We start from the raw sequence: 18,550 nt of genomic DNA, 5'->3' as shown, positions 1-18,550 counted from the left end.
AGTACATGACCAATATATATATTTTTAAAGTCTTAACATGAAATTCTCTCCTAACGCTCTTACCCCCCAAAAAGGCCACAAAGTGCATTCACAAAAGTCAGTCCTAAGATAAAGCCATTGTACAAAATATGAAGTTAAGGTATACTGAAATGAATAACACACTGGAGTTTAATTGTAGAAGTGTCATACACCGGGAGAGCAATATCCATAGACAAAGTCTCCTAACAGTATTACAGCAAACATCTTTATAAGGGTCATACATATGATACATTTAAAGTATTAAAAGGTATAGATGACTCAACAGCAAAATTTAAAAACTATATCCTATTAGCACATTTAACCCAAATAAACCTGAATCTATGATATACCATTCAAGGAAACTAGGTCAGAATAAATTTATCAAAATCACCTTGTTCATTTACAAAAGTCAATTAAAAACACTGCCTGCTGAATCAGACAGCAGAAAGCCCCTCTTCTATAGTATTTATTTTGTCCCAGATATTAGTATCACCTTCAAAAAAATTTTAAGGGTCAAACTGAAAATTACCATTTTCTCTACCAAATAAGTGTAATCTATACTGACCTGGAAATAAATTCAGGCCCAAATTCGTAATGTGAAGTAAAGAGAAGCAGTAAATTTTTCTAATTTAAGTAAATGATACCTAGGTATGACAGATGATAATTCATGTTCAAAACTAGTAAATTACTGAAAAGACAAATGCATTCATTCATGTTCCATAAGCATGTTCAAGTCACTGAAATGGTCAAGAATCAATAATTTACTGGTTAATGTTTTAATCTGCAAAGTATTATGTGAGTTTTATACAGTAACAATTTGAAGTCTACATTATGCTAAACATCAAGCACCTGTTAGCTGAAGAGACTCAGACATTTTAGATATTTAGATATTTAGACTACAGTTCCTTGGTTGTCAAAAAGTGATTACTGGTGCCAAATAATTAAAATATTGTGCCAAGTCATCTCAGCAAAATGGGAATACTGAGAATCTACCAATTATTGTTATCCTACAGTATTACAGGAATTAAAAGTCAGAAGTTAGATATTTATGTTATCTACAGTACAGTACATATTTAAGGATGGCTTTGTTTAGAAGACTTGAAAAATCCTCTTGGAATAAACACTACACTCTCAATGTTATAGGTCAATAAAACACAACTGTATCTGGTGGACAAGGTAGAGAAATGGCAATTTTGACAAAGGAGTGCTTCCAAAGACATTTCCTTTAGAGGTGGCTAAGGTTTTTCCACATTACTGAAAGACTAAGTAATGTGGTGTAGCTATCTTCACCAAACTTCCACTTGGGCATATTATGGTACATGTTCCCAAACTACTATTCTTTCTGTCCACCATGCTGACTCCAATATTCCATGATCCACTGTAATCTTTTGGTCTTCCCTCTTTCAGTGTGGCAGCCTATGCTGCTATCCATTGAGGAGGTAGAGCACTAACTCATAGGTGGCGATCATAATGGCTGTGTTTGGAATCTGTCTCACCAAATGAGTTGTTAGACCACAGTAGAGGGATCCATAACCTTCTTCTTGAACCACCAAAGACAGTGTCTGAAAAAAGGATCTATATTTTGTTCCTTCTTCACGTAGTCTTGTTCTTACAACTTCATGTGGATATGCTATAGTTGTGGCACAAGTTTTTGAGGTGACAGCAGCAAGCATCATTCCCACAAAATCTGATGCTTCTTTTACAGACTCTTCACCATTTTCTATCATAGAAGCAGTCTTACATTCCAGTAGGTTTTGCTTTATATTTTCATAAATAACAAAATGGATAACAGTCTCTGATATGCCAGCATAGGAAGCAGACATGCCCCTGTAAAATCCTTTAAGTCCATCTGTTTGATACACTTTACGGATACATTCGAAAGCACCCATTTGCTTTTCCCCACGGCTCCTTGCATCAAGCTGTAACGGAGTCTTTATAAGCCCAATGGGGTTGGTTGCAGTGATTGCAGTAAAACCTGCCACTGCAGCCAAAATCATGTGAACCTGGGTAGAATCAGGATCAAATACATCATTCAATTTTTCCTTGCAGTTGGAGTAAGCAGCAAAGTATATTGCTCTGGAAGGGGACACCCCCACTATATTGGGGCCTAATCCTCTAAACAAGGAAAGAGGCCCTTCTTTTTCCAAGATTACTTTTAGGCAATGGAGGGGTCCAGGAGACACTACTCGGTTAACACTGGCTCCAGCCATGGTGTTCAGCTGAACTTCAGAGATATAAAGTGTCACAGAAGACGACTGCAGCCCTGTTTTTACAACTTCCAGTGGACATGTCAGAATAGCTCCCACTGTGCCACCACATCCTCATTTACATGTATGAAAAGCTGTTTGACCTTAGGTATGTGAACTTTTTACATCTGAGTATTTTCTCCTATTTTGAGGGTCTAACACAGATGTCCTTTAGCATCCTTCCTTATTCTGCTTCTCCCCCGGCAAACAGATGCACCAGCGTGCCCCTCTGGCTCATTCTCTCTCCAGCATGTCCTCCGGGCGCTGAGGGGGAGCGCGGCTGGGGCTGCCCATTACTGGGGGCGGCTTCGGTCCCGGAAGGAGACGTACAACGCCCCGGGACGGCGAGGGGATGGCGGAGACGCGGCTGCAGAGGGCAACCCGCGCAGCCCTCCCAGCGCGCTCAGAAGCTTTTTAATAAGATGAGATCCCAATTGTTGATTCTTTGTGCTAGTTTCGGTGCTACTGAGGATTTGTTCACAAAGTCTTTTCCTATGCCAATGTCTTCAAGAGTTCTACCTAACTTATCTTCCAGAAAGTTTAGTTTTTCTGTTTTAATATTTAGATCTTGAATCCACTTCAATTTTAGTTCAGTGCATGATGAAAGACAGGGGTCTAGTTTTAATCTTTGGCAAGTTGAAATCCAGTTTTTCCAACACCATTTATTAAAGAGGCTATCTTTACTCCAGTGAGGATGGTTAGCTCCTTTGTCAAAGATGAGGTAGCTGAGTATGTCTGGAGTTGTTTCAGTATCTTCTAGTCTATTCCACAGGTCTGTTTCTTTGCCAGTACCATGCTGATTTTTTCACAGTAGCTTTGTAGTATAGTTTCAAGTTGGGGGTTGTGATACCCCCTGCCATATCTCTGTTGCCTAGAATTGCTTTTGGTATTCTAGGTCTTTTCTGATTCCAAATGAATTCTTGGATTGTTTTCTCTAGATCTGTGAAATATACTGTTGGGATTTCAATTGGGATTGCATTGAGTCTCTATACCCGCTTTGGAAGTATGGCTATTTTCAATACATTGGTGCTTCATACCTAGGAACAAGGGATGTCTTTCCATTTTCTTATATCCTCTTGGATCTCATTTTTCAGAGTGCTGTAATTCTCAATGTAGGGGTCTTTTGCTTCCTTCATTAGATTGACTCCTAGATATTTTATTTTTTTGGATGCTATTGTGAAAGAGATTGTTTGCCTAATTTCTCTCTCAGTGAGACTGTTATGTGTGTACAAGAAGGCTACTGATTTTTGAGTGTTTACCTTGCATCCAGCTACTCTACTGTATCTGTCAATTAAGTCTAGAAGTCTTTCGGTGGAGTTTTTTGGGTCTTCAATATAGAATATTATATCTTCAGCAAATAATGACAGTTTAACTTCTTCCTTTCCTATCTTTATTCCTTTTCTTTCTCTTGTCTAATTGCTATGGCTAATGTTTCCAGAACTATATTGAACAGGCGTGATGATAGTAGACATCCTTGTCTTGTTCCTGATTTTAGCATGAAGGTTTTCAGTGTTTGACCATTTAGTATGATGTTGGTTGTTGGTTTTTCATAGATAGCCCTTATCAAGTTGAGTTAAAGACCCTGTATTCCAATTTTCTACAGGGCGTTTATCATGAATGGGTGTTGAGTTTCATCTAATGCTTTTTCTGCATCTATAGAGATGATCATATGGTTTTTGTCCTTGGCTCTGCTAATATAGAATATTACATTTATTGATTTACATATGTTGTACCATCCTTGCATCTCTAGGATAAATCTGACTTGGTCAGGGTGTATGATCTTCTTGATGACCCTCTGTATTCTGTTTGCCAGTATCTTATTGAGGATTTTTGCATCTATGTTCATTAGGGAGATTGGCCTATAGTTCTGTTTTTTGGTTGGGTCTTTCCCTGGTTTTGACATCAAAGCAACACTTGCTTCCAGGAATGAATTTGGAAGTATTGCTTCCCTTTCAATTTCATTGAAAAGCTTAAAGAGTAGTGGCAATAGTTCTTCTCTAAATGTCTTGTAGAATTCAGCAGTGAAGACATCAGGACCTTGGCTTTTCTTTGTTGGTAAATTTTTAATTATGTTTTCAATTTCACTCATTGTAATTGGGGTGTTTATAATTTTTATATCTTCTTCGTTCAACTTTGGTAATTCATATGTATCTAGAAATCTGTCCATTTCTTCTGTGTTGTCCATTTTATTAGAATACAGATTCTCGAAGTAGGTATTGCTGAACCTCTGGATTCCTGGTGGATATGTTGTGACTTCACCTTTTTCATTCCTAATTGCATGGATTTGAGCCTTTTATTTCCTTTTTTTTGTTAAGGTTGGCTAAAGGTTTATCAATTTTCTTTATTCTTTCAAAAAACCATCTCTTTGATTTTTTTGTATTGTTCTCTTAGTCTTCATCACATTGATTTCTGCTCTGATCTTTATAATTTCCTCCCTTGTATGAACTTTGGATTTATCTTGCTCTTATTTTTCTAGGAACTTAAGATTCAGCATTAGGTTGTTTATTTGAGCTCGCTCTGTTTTCCTAATGTAGGCATTCACTGCTATAAATTTCTCTTGTAGAACTGCTTTCATTGTGTCCCATTATTTCTGTATGTTGTCCTGGCATTATCATTTAATCTCAAAAACTGTCTAATTTCTTCTTCCACTGTTTTAATTTAAATATTCCCTGTATATTTTGACCACCCTGGTAAAGAATACCAGTGTTTTCACTGTAACCTGTCAAATGAGGTCACATATAGAATTTTCTGTGGATTTATGTTAACATTCAAAAAGTTTCAAATTTTGGAGCACTTTGAATTTTAGATTTTCAAGTTAGGAATCATGAACCTGCACAATGGAACTTTCAGTCTAGTTAGAGCTACAGACACAAAGACACACGTGACAAACATGACAGCAAGCAGATGAATGAGGTAGCAAGAAAGACGAAGAGAAGGGCCAGTTGACCTGAGCCTTAAAATGAGTTGGAAATTGAAGATACAGGAGAGAAGGAAGGAAAATATTCTGGACAGAGGGAAAAGCACTACAAAGGCACATGTGTGAGAAGCTGGAAAGGCTGTATACATGTGAATAGGAAGATAGTGTAAGAAGGAAATAAATGAAAAGTTGATTAGAGAGGTCAGCAGGACCAGTTTATGGAGGGCTTTGAATGTCAAGCTCCAATTTTTTACCATCGACCACGGGAAACTATGAATAAATTTGAAACAGGAAGGTGAAATAGTTAGAACTAGAGTTTACAAAAGCTGCTTTAATCTACCCACAGACTCTCAGAATTCCTGCCTTGCTCCCTGGGGAGACATCAAAGAATACCTTTCTCATTTAGGTAGGGCTCAATTTCAGACTGTAGTAAGATGTGACGCTCCAAGGATTTGAATAGAAAGCTTAAAGACTTAGAGGAGTAGAAGGCAGGTCCCTGAAAAGTTTCCCTTCTTTCCCATTCCTGTAGAGCTGTGGCGATTCTGCCTGCCCTCCACAAAGACAGAGTTAGAAGCACATAACATGAGATTTGAGTCCTTCAGTCTCTGGGGTAAGGAGAAAAAGCTGGAGAACAGTACTGAATCTCACAGTGAAAGTCGAGGGATAATTTTAGGGACATCAAATTTGGGACAAGTCCTTTGATCGACCTCACTTGTAATACCCTATGAATATGCCACTAGATGAGAATATTTCAAGGCTGAAAGAGAATTATTCTGGGGAAAAGGAACATTTCACATTTCTTATAAACAGCTAACTTTTATAAGAAGACAGGAGGAGCTAAAATTGAACTGCCTCAAATATTTGGCGTCTAGACTGACTTTTGAAACTCACAAAGGACTTTGTGCAAATTATCAATAGCCATGGGGAAAGAGGTTTTGCAAATCTCTTCAGAGCAGTATCTTGAGTAGATTCCATAGGCCTCCAGCCCCAGGGCTGAGCAGCTTGGCTCAGTCTTCAGGGCAAGGTATCTAAAGGAAAATAAATTAGAATCTGATTCCCAAAGAGGAGGCCACCTCTGTGCTCTTCTGGGCAATACAATTTTCTCTTCAATCAAGACCCAAACTTGGCTCTTTGTGGCAAATGCTGGCCTTACTTTTCCTTTGTTGCCCTTCATTTCTTTCTGCTTAGGCATCATCCATAGATGTCTTTGGACACAAAAGGCTTTTATTCAGAGAGGAAAGAAGAACAGGGCAGGCTCCAAGCTGGGTCTATGTCATCCAGGGCATGTATTTTCTTGATTTCCTCTGAACATAACATCACACTTATTCTCCAACAGAAACCCACCTAAAGAATATAGAACATATATGCAAATAAGATGTGTACAGGTACATAGATACATTTTTAAAACATAATATTGAATTAGAGGGAAGCACAAAACAATTCCTGGCTTTAAATATAATTTATTTAATACCATATATTATTTATGGGTTTCTACAAAAGGAGTAAAAGTACAAAAAATATATATATAGAAAGGCATTAGTTTGCTTAGGTTCCTTAATGTCATGTATGGAAATTTTAAAACATAAAATGATAGGTTAATGATATTTGGAAGTGGGAATTTAGGGATGTGATTGGTCCATGAGGGCTCTGCCCACATAAATGATATATCCATTTACAGATTAATAGGTTTCCAAGGTAGTGGCTTTGTTATAAAATTGAGCTAACTTTGAGATAGATAAACCTCTATTCTCTATAAATTAGCAAGTCTGTGGCATGTAGTTATGGTCACAGAAAATGGACTAAGACAGAAGGATATACACTCACTTCAGGTTAGGTGTTACCTCTGGGAGAAAAGGCACAAAGAAAATGGGTCCAGGATGGGGGATAGCACTGAGAGACTTCATTCTATCCATGATGTTTTGTTTGAAAAAAATGATTGCTCCTAGGGCAGTGAAGCTCAGCCGGTCCCAGCACCCAGAAGGAAGCTCCCCTGCTGCCATCCCAAGCTTCTAGGGCAGAGAAGGTGACCCACGTGCACACCAGAAGCACCGCCCCCCCCACCACGGTGGAAATGAGACACATAAACAAGCCTCAAAAACAGACTTCTGGATCACCTACAGCAACCCCAAAGGAAAACGAGATGGAACACTCTGATACTCAACCACCTGGGCTCTCTGAACTGGCAACAAAAGAGGATCTGGGAAAAATGAAATCAGAAATAATTACTCAGATAACAGCAAAGATTTTGCTCATGGTACAAGACATGATTAATAAATCTAGAGATGACACAGATGAAAAAATAGAGGATCTGAGGAATATGATGGAATCCCAACATAGGAAACAAATGGAATCCATAAAACAGATACAAACAGATTTCCAAGAGATTAAAAACTCCATCGAAAGTGTGAACAGCAGAATGAACCAGTGTGAGGATAGAATTTCACATATAGAAGATAAGATTGCAATTAGTGACCAGGAAAAGAAAAATTGATTTAAAATTGTAAGGGAACATGAGAAATCAATCCAGCAGCTGCTAGACGATGCAAAGAAGAATAACATAAGACTGATTGGAGTCAATGAAGGAAGAGGAGAGAGTGCAGAGGACATAAAAAAACTGTTCACAGAAATGATGGCCGAAAACTTCCCAAGGAGGGGAAAAGAACTTGACATACAGATAAGTGAGGCATATAGGACTCCAGTTAGCCTTAATCAAAGAACAATCTACACATAGGCATGTAATAGTTAGGATTCCAGAAATCCAACAGAAGAACAAAATTCTACAAGCAGTGAGAAAAAAGAAACAAATCACATACAAAGGAAAGCCCATCAGAATCACAGCAGACTTCTCAATGCAAACCCTCAAGTCAAGAAGAGCTTGGAGTGGTGTGTTTCAAGCCCTAAAGGAAAACAGCCTCCAACCCAGATTGATGTACCCTGCAAAACTATCTTTCAAAATGGATGGAGAAATAAGATACTTTCATGATAAAGAGCACCTCAGGAACTTCATGAATACCAAACCAGCACTCCATAAAATTTTAGACAATACCCTAGGAAAAAGACAATGAGGATCACAACCCCAGGAAACCCAACAGAACGAATCCATTGGGTGTGACAAATTAAATGCAAAAGGGGAGAATCCAACAAAAAGAAAAAGTCATGACAAGGCTTTTAAAACTTTGAACTTCATCTCCCTAATGAGTGATAATTCAATCTTATTATTATACTGATTAGTATTTTTCTGATTCTAGAGTTGCACACCATTCCTTGTGCTATACTGGCTATTTATCATCTTCTTATGTCTACATTTTAATTGGGTTGTCTATTAATGAGCTCTAAGAATTCTTTATATATTCTGATCATAGGTTATATGCATTTTAAATATGGTCTGTTTAAGGACTACTTTTCATTTTAATGATGTCATTTAAAGTTCTAAATTTAGATGGAATCTCATTTATCAATTTTTTTCTTTTATACATCATGTTTTTTGTATCCTAGGTAGTTCTTGCCTATCCTGAATTCATAAATATTTTCCCTTATAATTTCTCCTTAAAGTTTTATACTTTTAGGCTTTCCTATTTAGGTTCATAGATCCCTTCAAGTTATTTTCATGTATGGAAATAAAGGGTTGAGGTTAATTTTTTATATACGGATACCAGGTGTTCTAGTGCCGTTTGCTGAAGACACTTTCTCTTCCTCGGCTCTTGAATCAAGTTTATATTCTATAAAATGCTAATGTTAAATAATCTTTCAAAACTCAGTGGACCCTATATGTGTGGTTCTATTTCTAGATTTTCTGTTTTATTCCAATGATCTATATATCTTTCCTTACACCAACACTGCCTTGATTACTGTAGCTTTAGAAGAAGTCTTAAAATTGGGTGCAACACTGTTTTTGTTTTTGTTTTTGTTTTTGGCTTTTTTGGGTCCTTTGTACTCCTACATAACTTTAAAATTTCAATATCCAGTTCTTCATTTATAGCAAGTATACACAGACCTGAATTTTTATATATACCTTGTGTTTTCTAACCCTGCTAAATTCAAGTACAAGTTCTAGGGGCTCCTAGAGATTTCTTAGTATTTTCTCTGTAGATGATCATTTCATCTACATATAAAGATTTTGCTTCTGCCGTGCCAATCCTATCCTAGCTGTGTCATTTTATTGCCAGACTGTATTGGTGGGGACTAGGTTTCAAAGTTTAATGGACAGATAAAGAGTAAGCATATCTGCCCTTGTTCCCCACCTTAAGGAGAAAGCATTGTATCTTCTCCATTCATGCAAGGCATTCTCGCTGGAAGTATGGAGTATATGTCTTTAATGTGTTGAAAAGGTTCTGCTCTACTTCTAGTCTCCTGATAGCTTTTACCATGAACAGCTGTAGAATTTGGTCCAATATTTTTTCTCCAACTACTGACAGGATCATATGGCTTTTTCCTTTCCTCTGTTAAAATGATGACTTTTGGGGGTGGATCTTCCAATGCTGAACCAACACTGCCATCCCTATAACAAAACCACTTTCTACATTCTGCCAGATCTGACTTCTAATAGTTTGTTTTGTTAAACAAATATCTATCTATGTTCATACTTTTTTTTTCTATTATCTTTATCCAATTTTAGGATTAGCACAATGTTGAGTTCCTAAAATGAGGGGAGAAGTGTTCCTTCTTTTTTCTGCTTTAATTGTTTGATATAATTTATCAGTTAAAATGTTTATGAGCCTACTGTTGTCATGTAGGTAGGTTTTCAAGCTAGGAATATACTTTCTTTAATAGGTGCTATTCAAATTTTATATTTCCTCCAGAGTTAGTTTCATTAATTTGCCTTCCAAGGTACTTCTTAGACGTTGTCAAATTTATTTCAAAAAAGATTTTTGTGATATGCTTTCTATATCATTTTAAATTCTGTAAAATCTGTGGTAATGTCTCCTAGATCTTAATATTGTAATTTTAAAAATGTATAACTGATATTGTGTAACAGGAAGAAAAGGTCTAAAAGAGCAGGGGAATTGGGAGGGGTAGGGGAAGGGAAAAAAAGGGAAAGGAAAAAATATGAGAAGAGGAAAAAAATGGAAACAAGGTCTTTGCAAATAGGGAAGGGTGGAAGGGGTGAAGGGAGGGCAAAGGAAGGGGAAAAAAATAAGAACCAAGAGACTCATGTAATGGTACAAGGTCCCAATGATGAATGTAACTGTATCGTATACCTAAAATGTACCAATAAAGTTAATGGGGGAAAGAAAAAAAATGAAAAAAATGATCAAGGAATCTAAAAAAATAGATACTAAGATTTTACAAGGCTGAATTATGAGTCCCTAAGTATTCATTACATTGGTCTCTGTATTTCTCTCAATGATAGAAACATTCCACTAAAGTGATCAGTGGCTGTGCACACCCATAATCTCAGCACTCTGAGAGACTGAGAGGCAGGATGATCATGAGCTCAAACTCAACCTGGGAAATTTAGCAATTTAGTGAAGCCTGCTGGAAAATAAAAAACAAAAAGAAATGGAGATAAAGCTCAGTCCAAAAGCCCTAGGTTCAATCCCAAAAGATCAAGTTTCTTTTTTTTTCTTTTTTCTTTTTTTTCTTTTTTTGCTAAGAATCAAAGGTTAGGTTTATGAACAAATTAGGCTGAAACTGATTTATGGTAATTCAGTTGAAGTCTGTAGTGCGATGTTACTTCAGCAGTGCAGAGATATCAGAACTCTAGGGCTGGCTTCTCTGGGATTCTCTTGGTAGTAAAATTGCTGTGACCTCACATAGTACTGCAACCACATTCTGGTAAAAATGTGCCCCAATCATGTATGAGGAGAGGCGCAGGAAAGAAAATGAATGCTCTTTTCGTTGGATAACAGACTGTTTCCAGAGTCCTATAGCAGATCTATCATTGGCTCGAAGTGAGTCACATGATTTCCTCATTGGCTAGAGGAAATAGGCATAAACATCTGGAGCATGGAGTAGGCCACAGGCTCTGTAAGAAAATGACAAAGGACAGCAATGAATTTGGGTAGACAATCAAGTAGGTATGATATACACGAGAAGAGGGTAGATTGGCCAGCGGCTGAGATCTTAATGGGATAGTTCCCTAGTAGTATGAGTAGAAGGAACAATCATACCCAGTGCATTCCAGAGGGAAAATGTGCTAAAGAGTAAATAAGACAATGGTCAAAGACTTTGTTGTTTCACAAACCAATACCTTAAAACATGGTGAGAGTGAGCAGTTGCTATGTTCTAAATATCTATCACTGTCTCCCTCAATTCATATGCTGAAATCCTAACCTCCAAAGCAATGGTATTAGGAGGTGAGTACCACTTAATATTTAGCGCAATACAGTACTCAATACACCTCAATAGAGAGGTGATTAAATTAGGAGGGTGGAGCTTTCATAAATGGGATTAGTTCCCTTATAAATGATGCTTGAGAAAGTCCTTTTTGTCTTTCTACCATGTGAGATCATAGTGAGAAGCCACTGTGAGTGAACCAAAAGCAGGTTCTCACCAGACACTGAATCTGTTAGTGGCTCGATCTTGGACTTTTCAGCCCATAGAACTGTAAGAAATAAATTTCTGTTGTTTTCAAACTACCCAATTTTGTGATATTTTGTTATAGCATCCCAAATGTAGTAAGACTCCAACCTTTGGTATTTGTAAGAATATGAAGTGAAATCATTAACAGAAAATAAAACTTATCATCTATCCTCGCAGCATTTCTAAAAAGAAAGGTGTTTTATTTCCACAAAGCAGGGAAACAGTAAAAAAAACAAAAGTGTATTCCTTCCACTAAACAATTGTAGTCTTATGCTTCCAAAGTCCCTCATGCATGCCTTTTTATGCCACATAATGATGAAAGCTTTGCCAACACTGTTCTTGTCTATAGATCACCTCTCCCGAAGGAAAATGAGTGGCCTAGTATTGTGGGGACAATGCATTTGGTGAACAAAGAAATAGGATGGGGTGTTGGAAATGTAAACTGAATCACTGCTGTGAAGAGCTTTAAATGCCAAGTCAAGAGATCTGTCTTAAAAGCTGTTTTCCTGAAGCTTTTCCTGACCCTTTCCCAGCTTTCCCTCCACCCACACACACTCAGCAACTTCAAGGACTAACAGAATGATGGCACCCACAGGATTATTATGAGAATTAAGTGAATTTGTACAAGTAAACCATAGTACCTGGATCAACAATTTTAACTACTTTTAATGTTATCATTTTTATTATTGTTATTATTATTATTATTATCTCTAGTCCCATTCTAAGCACAACAGACACAAAAGTAGTGACCAAGTTAAATTTCCCAGCTGAACCCCAGTCAGCTTCCCTGGCTCCAGGCCCTCTGTCCAGTCAGCAGTCCGCGTTCTCACTGACCCACATCTCTGTGGATGGAGTCTCTTTGTTTTTCTATGGAGGATCTTGAGAACTGTGGTTCCAGACTATTTATGGAGAGTAGTAAAAAGGGCTGCAAGTGCTAGAGGATTTGTTCCTCTCAGGACTCAGAGACTCATGAAGGAAACTCTTGTCACAGTGGCTCTGTTTATTCACTTCTATGACCTAGCTCTGGGGCTGGCACACGAGAGCCCACTGGCCAAATCTAGCCCATCACCTCTGTTTGTAGGATCAGGGAGATATAAATCTTTCCTTCACTTTAAAACACTTTTGAAAATCAGAAGGCACATATCACTCCATGACACATGAAAATTGTATAAAAATTAAATTTTCAGCATTCATAAATGAGGTTTTATGGAAACATGCCTATTCATTTGTGATTGACTCTTTACAGAAATAGCTTGCTGACTCTCCACTAGACCTATGCCCATTGGGGATTTTTCCTGGATTATCTCACTTAGTCGTTTTAATGGCTCCATGTGCCTACTCGTCTCCTTTACATTTAGAAAATATGTGTTTAAAGGGAACAAGCAATTTCCCACAGGTCTGCATATAGTAGATGGCAGAGGTGGGACACGGCAGCTAGAATGCTCAGAAAGAATACATTTTCTCATTCAGTTGAATTTTCTTTAGAATCATCGGTCTTGTTCTTTCTTCTCAAAGAAAATTAAAAGACTTGTTACTAGAAGGATTGAAATTAAGTGGTGAAGGGAGGAATATTTTGCAATAGTAAATAAGCAGATGGTGGATGCAGGCCCATTATCCAGATGGACAATAGATACTCTGTGTGGTCAGCAAGGGTCTCTGCTCAGGGTGTGGGCCTAGGATCACTCTGTGGCTGAAGCTCAGGGAAAGGCAGAAATCCACAGTAGTAGAAAGAGTGCAAGGGATGTCACAGAGAAGGCCAGATCAGGGATGGAGGGGAAATTCCAGGTCTGGGCTTTTCCCTGGAAGCTGCACTGTCCCACCGCTCCATCCTTGAGCTGGCTGGTCTCAGGGTCTGACTTGTGCCAAATGAATCAGGCACAAGCTGTGTATAAGGGGAAAAGACCGTTCTGGAAGACAGGACTGATGCCTGGATACAGAAACGAGAGCATGTCAGGCTAAGCCCAGTATAATGTAATGTCAAATCCTGTCTGAAACTTTATGGAGGTTATTCCATTAACCGGCACGACAGACTATCCCGTGTGACAGTGGAGTAGAGATGACATATTTCCCCCAGTAGTTCTCCTCCTTTTACTTTAGCACTGGGCCCTGGTTTTAGGTGGGCACATAGCTGCTGTAATAGATTGTATTCCTCAGAATTCCTTGTTGCTGGTTAGGGCCATGTGATAAATTCAACCCAAGGAGCTCTAAGCCAAGTGGTTCTGCGATGCTGTGAAACATCCTTTAAAGAGAGCTAAGGAACCCCATTATGCTAATTATGCCTTCATACTAGTAGAAATAAAATGTGGTGGCTGGGGCTTAGCAGTTGTTTTGGGCCATGAGATGAAAGCTTCCGGTTGTTCATGTCAAAGCAGAAAGAGGCAAAGATGAATCCCTAAAAACTGAAATCACACAACCATTCCTACACTACTTAATTGTAGACCTTTACATATAAAGGAATAAACTTTTGTCTTGTTTAAGCTGTTGTTTCTTTGGCTTTTCTTATACTCACTGCCAGCCAAACATTAACCCATATAATATAGAATAGAGGCCTGGCTTGGGTACATGACTTATGCAAGGGAATGCAGTTACTAAGCAGCAGAACCCAGTTTTAAATACAGATCTCCCTGACTTCAAATCCTTTTCTTGTTTTAATAATAGAGATGACTTGATGGCAGCTGCCATTCACTGAGTGCCCCTTACATGCCAAGAAAGTGCGTCTTCACCAAAACTGACTGGACCTGAACCTAAATTCTGCTATAAGCTCAGCGTGCATCTTTTGACTTTTAGATTTATCTTCCATAAAAACACAGACCTGTTGGAGAAGTTAAATGACTGTGGCTGCAATGAGCTGATCATGATGCCTGGTACAGAGCAAATTCCTAATAGATGCTTGTTATGAGTCCTATCTACATGGCCCCCCAAAGCCTCCTGCACTCATAGGTGAGGCTTTTTGGAGCTGGCTGGATCAAGGGAGTGTAATACTGTGATTAAGGGTGTGTGGTACTAATTTGTCCACTGATTGGAATTAGCAGAGTTCTGGGTGTGGCTGAATGGATTTACTGAAGACAGAAGCCCCCACCCTGGGTGTGGGTGGCACCACCCAAAAGGCTTGAACAGGATAAAGGGGAAAGGCAGGCTGCTTGCTGTTTCTTCTCTGTGATCGTTCTCTGCCATGCCACCCCGCCTTGTACCCCACGAACTATGGACTGAAATCTCCACAAACTGTGAGCCAAAATAAACCTTTCCTCCTCTAATTTGTGAGTGTTGAGTATTTTGTCTCAGTAAGGAAAAAAGTAATTAAGACAATGCTCCACCTTAAATCCGGCACTTGCTAAGTACCTAAGCAAGGCCTGCTGTTTGTGTGTCAGTAACTGCTGGCCGCTCTTGAGGAAAACAAGATAGAGATGCATGGATTGATTGACTCAGTAACCATTTATTGAACACCTAGTGTGTGCCATGGCACACAGGATGCTGCTGGGGAGATATGATCCCTGGCAGATGAGAAGTTTGTTGTGAAAGTCCTGAAGTCCAGCAGCATATCAAGAGTGATGTGTGAGGGAACTTGAGAGAAGTCTCAAGAAGTCAAGATTGTAGTTCAGGGAACCAGCCCCCTGACCATCACTGCCATGAGGATGGATCGCAGAGAGCTTTCTGCTGCGTGGTCTCTGCAATCAGATGCTCTCTGGGACATTGGCAAGTCCAGAAAGAGAGGGAAGGTTGTGATAGGGACTCTTCAAAATGCTTTCTCCAACCAAGGGTGTGGTTCCAGGGAAGTTGCCAAGTTTCCTCTGACCAAGGTGCCAACTGGTGAAAGAGAATAAAAATGACATGTTTTTAACAAGTATAAACCCACAATCTCAATTATTCTTCTCCAAAACAACACCATCCTAAGGCACATAAGAGCTGGCGTTGATAGGTGGCAGGAAGAACAGTGTTTAGAACCTAGTGACTCAGGCTGTAAGGTTTCTATTTACTAATAAAGGAATTTCATTCAATTCAAGGAATTGCAAGTCGTAGTTTCTACACTTCTTAAGTGAAGATTAATTACATACAGTTGGTTTTCCATGCCCATGGATTCTGGATCTACAGATTTAAGCAAACATGGACTAAAAAATTCAAATAGCATGCCATCTGTAATGAATGTGTGCAGACTTTTTCTTGTCATTTTTCCAAATAATACAGTGTAACCACTGTTTATATATCACTTACATTGCATTAGGCATTATAAATCAAGAGATGTCTTAAAGCCTACAGGAGGAAGTACATCACTTATAAGCAAACACTGCACCACTTTCTAAAAGGAACTTGAGCATCCAGATTTGGGTACCCATGGGAATCTGGAGCCAAGCTCTGGAGGGCACTGGGGGATGACTTTACTGCTACTGTGAAGATTATGTGGAGTGATACATACTAAAGTCCCAAATGATGGTTAACAAGGACTTGGCCATTGGACAGACCATCCTGAGCTTCTATTACCTCCTCTGAAAAATGTCAGCAGATTGACATAATGCCTGGAGCATTCTTAAACCAGCTCCCATCCAAAGCAGCAGGCACCACCCTCATCATCTCCATCGTCATGATCACAATAAGCTCACCAGCATCTGGGCTCAAATCTGTTTAGCTTGAGTTTCTCAGTCCATTTCAAAAAGATGGAAAATGTAACACGCATTTTCAAGCAGCCTGCTTTGGGTGAAACTCTGAGTTTCTCTACTAACTTAGCTGGTAGTCACTGTTCCCAGTAGCCACGAAGGGCTAGACAGAAAAAACACCAAATGGGGATCGGACTCTTGGGAGGAGGTAGGACGGTAGAGATAGGGAAGGAGGGCCATAGGCCAACACTTTTCATAGGTGCAGGGGCATTGTTCAAACAGATGTCCTAGGGGAGCTTTAATCGGTGGACCTAAAACAAGCAAGCACAAGTCCCAGAGGTCACACAGTGTCTGAGAAGTGGTCCCCCTCAGTATCCTGCAGGCCAAAATGTCTGAAGGATGTGCTCATTTAAAGGCCATAGTGGGAACGTTGCCTCCAAGCTCATCTCTTAACCATTGCCTAAGCAATGTGGGTGTGATATAGAATTGTAAAATGGGCCAAAGGTGACTGAACCCTGCTTCCAGTTATGGGAACATTAAACATGTAGTATTTAATAATGAATGCTGAGGTAACATGAAATTATAAACACTCAGCACTCAGCCTTGGCAATCCCATCCCTCAGAGACATGTTCTGGCTCCAGCTGGCTCCTTGCCACGTGCACATTTGAAGGCTTTTGTAGGAGCTGAACAGCCCCTGCCTCTAGGTGTCTGAGCAGAGCCTCCTCATCTTGGTCTTTCCTCAGTCCTTCTTCTAAGTGCAGACACAAGAGAGAAAACCCTGGTGCAGGCTGGGAGGGCCCTTCTGCAGCAGGTGGCCCTGTAGATGACCTGTTGGTTGAATTGGATAAAATAAACTTTCATAAAACAATGCTTTAATAAGAGAGTTTTCAGCTCTCCATCTTGAGGATTCCTTCTTCCTCACCTATGCCTTTCCACTCACACAATCACCTGAACTGGCCTGGGTGATCAATGATATCTAAAACCAACTGAAAAATGAGAGAACACGTGGAAGCTACCAATTCAGTTCCAGAGAACTCACTTTTCCAGGCTATAGGCACAACTTTTTATTTTCTTGAGAAATTTCAGAGCCTAGACCCAATCTTGATGTACACTGAAAGTAACAGTAAGTTCTCTCAGGCCTGACTTGTGCAACAGATAATTTTGCTGTGGAGTGGAAGGGAAGCTGGGGTAGAACTTGGTGGTAGAACAGTTGCCTACCATGCTAAAGAATCCTATTGTTCTTATTTATTTCTCAGAGACACCTGGAATGGTTATCAAGTCCATTTCACAGCTAACAATAACAGCAAAAGATATTGAAGCACCAGTTATTGTGGTGATTGGTGGCATTTACTGAGTCCCTGCCATATGCCAGGCATGGTGCTTAGAGCTTTTACAAGCTTTATCTGATTTAATCTTCAAAAAACGCTAAGCATAAAAGTCTGTCATTCTCCCCACGTTACAGACTTGGAAACATATACATAGTGGAAAAGCAGGATTCAGGTGCATGCTCTTAGCTACATGTAGGCAGTGAGGCCACGGGGGCAGCACATAGGATCTACAGGTAGTAAGTGGGCAGCGGAGACCTGAGCTCAGTTATGACTGATTTCTAAAACTGCACTTTCCAGAAGACCAGGGCATTCTGAGAGGCCTGGGAGCCAATACTATTTGCTCCTGATCGCAAAACAGCTCTGGACTTCGGGGGCACAAAAATACTGAGGTTTCCAATCTGATCCAGACTCTAACAGGGGCCTTGGTAATGAGCTTAAGCTTCACTGTAGGTGTTGCAGGAAGCCACCAGAGGAATAAGAACTAGAAAGTGACACGTTCTCATTAAAGTTTTTAAAAAATCACTCAGGACACTCTGTGGAGAACAGACTGAGAGAGTGGGAGCAGGATTGTTCATTACATAATGCAAGTTTCTAACTGCACAGAGATATTTTCCTTGTAAAAATATTTAAATCTTCAAATAAAACTGAAGTCACTCTCAACCACCGCATGATGGCTGGCATGGTTTCCTTTACCATCCTGGAGGGAGCTTTTTCTTTCCTCCGAAAAACAGCATTCACACTCACACCCTAGTGTTGTGCTGAGAATTCAAGGGTATCCAGATTATTTGGTGCAAGGCCCAACAAACTGTTCAAGAGTCAAAGAGAATGATGCACACATGGCCAACTCTAATCCAAGGTAGAATGTCCAACAGTTCATTTTTCTTTTCCTTTTTTTTTTTTTGGTACCAGGGATTGAACTCGGGACCTTG

At 39.3% G+C, this 18,550-nt stretch overlaps 1 pseudogene; it reads right to left on the bottom strand.

Annotated features, from left to right (window-relative positions):
• Positions 1 to 1,442: 1,442 nt before the first annotated feature.
• On the bottom strand, positions 1,443 to 16,281 carry LOC147822945 (solute carrier family 25 member 36 pseudogene; annotated as a pseudogene).
• Positions 16,282 to 18,550: the final 2,269 nt, after the last annotated feature.

The sequence above is a fragment of the Heterocephalus glaber genome, unplaced genomic scaffold (assembly GCF_053883595.1).
Source record: "Heterocephalus glaber isolate CG9 unplaced genomic scaffold, H.glaber_assembly_v1.0 deba00001606, whole genome shotgun sequence".
NCBI lineage: Eukaryota > Metazoa > Chordata > Mammalia > Rodentia > Bathyergidae > Heterocephalus > Heterocephalus glaber.
Note: the sequence above shows the minus strand (reverse complement) of the source record. Positions and strands in the feature narration are given on the sequence as shown.